Source organism: Hoplias malabaricus, chromosome X2, assembly GCF_029633855.1.
Source record: "Hoplias malabaricus isolate fHopMal1 chromosome X2, fHopMal1.hap1, whole genome shotgun sequence".
Taxonomy (NCBI): domain Eukaryota; kingdom Metazoa; phylum Chordata; class Actinopteri; order Characiformes; family Erythrinidae; genus Hoplias; species Hoplias malabaricus.
This window is the reverse complement of record NC_089819.1, coordinates 13,364,768-13,370,256: the sequence shown is the minus strand read 5'-3', so window position 1 is coordinate 13,370,256 and position 5,489 is coordinate 13,364,768.

The following is a 5,489-nucleotide window of genomic DNA, read 5'->3' as shown; positions in this document are numbered from 1 at the left end:
ATGGCATTTGCATGGTGTGATTTGACATAAATCTTTCATGAAAACTCTTTAAACACTTTTTTAGCACTTATTATATGGAGGTTAACACAATCAATATGAATAAATATATAGGTTCTTTGACATAATAAATAGATTTCCCATTAACAAATACTTCACAATTATTCAGAGAAGTCATAAAGAGAGGATTTCTCAATAACTGAAAGAAAGTGTGTTAAAGTCCTTGAAGATTTCCACTGAACTCTATCAGCAGGGAAGTGTTTATCTGTTGATGGAGGTTGACGTTAGTGAATCCTGGCGGAAATATTTTTCCCTCCAGTAACTACTGTCTGACCTCTTTCGGTTACCTTAGAAACTCGTCCGATGTGAGTAGCTCAACTGACGTCATGTGGGCAATTTGTTTCAGCAAAAGGCATTCACTGTGTCTGTCTTCAGCAGGAGTTCAGCACAGGGCACTGCTTTCTAATGGAATCAACTGAAGACGCATGTGGGTCAGTGGGCCAAGAAATCTAATTCAGCCCCATCAAGCAAAGTTAGATGGACTGTTTAAACATTTCCCTGTAGTGCTTCATGTGAAAAATTAACATGTGAGAAAAAATTATTAATAATATAAAATTTACTTTTATATTATTCATTACACACAGACTGATATATTTAAAGTGTTTATTTCTTTTAATTTGATGATTATAACTGACAACTAATGAAAACCCCAAATTCAGTATCTCAGAAAATTAGAATATTACTTAAGGCCAATACAAAAAAAGGATTTTTATAAATGCTGGCCAACTGAAATGTATGAACATGAAAAGTGTGAGCATATACAGCACTCAATACTTACTTGGGGCTCCTTTTGCCTGAATTACTGCAGCAATGTGACGTGGCATGGAGTCGATCAGCCTGTGGCACTCCTCAGGTGTTATGAGAGCCCAGGTTGCTCTGATAGTGACCTTCAGCTCTTCTGCTTTGTTGGGTCTGGTGTATTGCATCTTTCTCTTCACAATACCCCATAGATTTTCTATGGGGTTATGGTCAGGCGAGTTTGCTGGCCAATTAAGAACAGGGATACAATGGTCCTTAAACGAGGTACTGGTAGCTTTGGCACTGTGTGCAGGTGCCAAGTCCTGTTGGAAAATGAAATCTGCATCTCCATAAAGTTGGTCAGCAGCAGGAAGCATGAAGTGCTATAAAACTTCCTGGTAGATGGCTGCTTTGACCTTGGACCTCAAAAAACACAGTGGACCAACTCCAGCAGATGATATGGCACCCCAAACCATCACTGACTGTGGAAACTTTACACTGGACCTCAAGCAACGTGGATTCTGTGCCTCTCCTCCACTGCCTTTCCAAAGGAAATGCAGAATTGACTTTTATCAGAGAACACAACTTTGGGCCACTCAGCAGCAGTCCAGTCCTTTTTGGAAGCGAGACGCTTCTGACACTGTCTCTTGTTCAAGAGTGGCTTGACACAAGGAATGCGACAGCTGAAACCCATGTCTTGCATACGTCAGTGTGTGGTGGTTTTTGAAGCACTGACTCCAGCTGCAGTCCTGTCTTTGTGAATCTTCCCCACATTTTTGAATGTGAATTATTTCAAAATCTTCTCCAGGGTGCAGATGTACCTATTGCTTGTACACTATTTTATACCACAGATTTTCCTTCCCTTCACCTCTCTATTAATGTGCTTGGACACAGAGCTCTGTGAACAGCCAGCCTCTTCAGCAATGAACGTTTGTGTGTTGCCCTGCTTGTGTAAGGTGTCAGTGGTTGTCTTTTGAACAACTGTCAAGTCAGCAGTCTTTCCTATGATTGTGTAGCCTACAGAACTAGACCAAGAGACCTTTTAAAGGCCTTTTTTTTAGTTAATTAGCTGATTAGTGTGGCACCACTATATTGAAGACTGTGTTTTGACTGTATCAAACCTTTTCACAATATTCTAATTTTCTGAGATACTGAATTTGGAGTTTCCATTAGTTGTCAGTTATAATCATCAAATAAAAAAAAAACACTTGAAATATATCAATCTGTGTGTAATGAAGGAGTATAATATACTTTTCATTATATTCTAATTTTATGACCAGCACATACATATATATGTATGTATTTTTTTATTTTTTTTGGGCAGGACTGATTAACCTGGAAGTAAGAACAGCTTGCATGCTAGAAATGATGTAATCAGACAGAAATTGCTAATTTCTTAACTTGTTTATATACCTAAAATAATTTCTCATACAGTTATTCACCACACTTTTTTCATCTGCTCTCTACTGGCTACATCTATACAATTGAGCTGTGAGTTTATTACTACAGGTATTTATTTGTAATATGTTTTCTTCCACTCAAATTCTACCCACTAGCTTTTCCATAACAGTCCTTTTAAGGTAACATGCTAAAGACTGGCATGCTCTGAGACACCTGAAATACCACAAACATCCTTTCAAGTTGCTGCATAACCAATAACATAGGAGTGCAACATTCTTTGAGAAGAAAACTCACTGCAAATTGTTTTACATCAGTTAATACTCTTTTTTTCCTGGTTTTCTTGGTTATCCTCAGGGACACCTAAATAATTCACATTTTGCTTTATCCCGACTTGTAAACTGGGATCTAGCAAATATATAGTCCATCTGCACATCCCCAATGAACTGCTTAGAAACCACTGAGACATTGTATGGTCTACACTGACTAGCAACATACTGAGTGATGAAGGGAGGCAGGACTCTTATACCCACCAAGAGAGAGAAAAACAGTGAGTTAAATTTTGCTCTGTTTGACTCCTATGCACAGATCACTGGGGATGGAATTTGTGATCTTTCAGTGATTGGGACAACAGTGTTTTTCTTTTGTTAAGTAAAGGGAACCAAATTGTTTCTAATAATCAACTGAAAGCAACTCACGCAGCAGACATAGATTAGGTTGAATATCACTGGAATGTCCCTTTAAATATGTTATACACCTTGACCACATAAGTTGGAAAGCAAGGCCTAACTTCAACTTGGCCACACTCCTGAATGAGACCTACTGTAACAGAGAGAGTGAGTGTGTGTCTGTGTGTTCAGCTGGTGTATTTTGGCTTCATGGTTTATGTAAAGAAACAACCTACACGTTTGCCGGACCTCCTAACCCTCATTCATTCTGTTTGCCTTCTGTGTTTCTAACAGCACCTTATATAAACAAACTCACCTAAACACGCCCTTTGACCCCAATAAAGAGCCTTTTCTAAAGTTTGGTCATAAACCATGCTTAGCAACACATCCCTCCATTCAAAACCCAGATTCCCTCCTTATGAGCTTCTGAGCCGAGGAAACAACAGACGCTCTGTTTCTGTTTCTCTCACCGACTTACAAAGACTTACTCATTTACCAGGAAAGGAAGCAGAGTTCTGTAAAGAATGAATGTCAACACTTATCTAACAATGGTTATTATGGTTAACCATTATTTCCAAAATGAGTTTTCTTCATAGACCATCCCAACTACAAAGCATAACATGGAACCTTACAGAAGACAAGTGCAAAGATTATTAATAATTATCCAGCAAGGCTTATGAGTCTATATTCAATGTTTGCAATGTGTGAATGGTAGTAACCATTAATAAACAAATAATTAAATGAGAAACAAAACAAAACAAAACAAAAAAAAAAAAAAAACAACTAAGAAAAAGATCACTTCAAGGTAATGAAATGTTAGCAGGTGAATGGCAAATTTCACTTTGGCTAAAAGATTATAAAAATTAAACAGCTTAAGCAACAATGGATTGATGTAGATAAAACAATATCAATAGCACATTCAACCAATATAATTCAATATTTAGTCAATAAAATGCTGATCCCATATTGTCAGTGTCCAAACTATATAGTTCGGTAGATTTCTTTAAATAGGAACTTATAGGATAAGACAAATGTACAAGACATTTTACTCAAAGAACATTTGGTCCATCATACACTTTACACAATGTGAATAGAAGCTGGTGCTAGAGATATAAGGGAGTATTTCTATACCTGTTGCTGATTGTTTGTGTGTGGGGGTGCTTTGACAACAGTGTAACTTAATATATTCATGTCAACGAAACTTATGAGATATTAGAGTTGAGATTAACAGATGCACATACATACAAACAGACAAATGTCAAAAAAAATTTAACCAAATATAAGTAGGAACAAAAAGCCAGTAATTTACGTTTTTTTTTTTTTATTTTATTCTGGTGCTATGGCCTGGACACAGAAGCCTCCACTGGGCTTATCACTGTTGTACTGCCTTTAACTGGCCTGACTCCAGGTCAGTCCCAGTGTGCACAGATGACTGCTGGATAAAGTGTCCGGGTAAACCAGATAAGACTTGAATTCATTCTCTCTCTCTTTCTCTCTCTCTCTCTCTCTCTCTCTCTCTCTCTCTCTCTCGCTCTCTCTCTCTCTCTCTCTCTCCATTTAGGACATTCAACCTCTCACTGCCTCTTTGTTCTAAGAATATTCCATGGTTTCCTAGCGACAGTAGCTATGTTGCTCTGAGTCGGCCGTATGAGTGTTATTCACTACAGGATGTTGGGCTGGCCTGCACTTCCAGCTCAGACAGGTAAAGGCCCCAGACATATTGCATGACTCCCTATGTGAAACTTTATACATATAGTACCAAATACTGCAAGGTTGTATTAATACTAACTGTCATTCATAACATCCATGCCAAGTGTAGTTTAGTAAAAGAGTTAACAGTCCTATATCACTGAGCTGTGGAGTAGTGTAACTCTCTTCTTTGGAATTATGGTTTTCTGTCCAATACATTTAGAATGAGTTGGAGTGCCATTTGTGATCCAGCACTAATAGTCTGCTATTGGTACATGACCTCGCTAGCTCTCCCATGGCTGATTACCACTAAAATCCTCAGTGAAGAGTTCTAACATCTAGTTTAAGGTTCCTGGATGAGTAGAACCAAAGGGGGCAAATTATGTATTAATTCACAAGTGCTGTCATCTAAAACAAGGGAAAGAAAGAGAGAGAGAGAGAGAGAGAGAGAGAGAGAGGATGTATTTGAAGGTAAATCTATCAGCATTAGAGCAGATGATTTGATTAGTTTTAATAAGCTGTCAAAAAATTGTAATGGCAACTCAAACCACATTTGACTCTCTGAACTATACAAAATTCCACTTTATATTTGAGCTGAGGAACCATATCCCTAAACTGATATTGTACTCTATTTAAAACATTTTTGCAACTTCATGTAAAAAAAAATACATCAGTCATTTTTATACAATGCTTTTCCGACCTCCACTCTTACTTTTTGCCATTATGCCTTTAAGACTGTTATATGTATATGATCTCTGATCTAATACTGAATGTGAATGGCTTGAGTACAAATGTTGATTTCTAATTTAACTGTGTAGGTTTTTGAGATGGCTCTTCAGTTCATGAAAATTTTTCCATCCATTCCATCCATCCATTTTCCACTGCTTATCCGGGTCGCAGGGAAGCAGTCGGAGCAAAGAAACTCAGACCTCCCTCTCC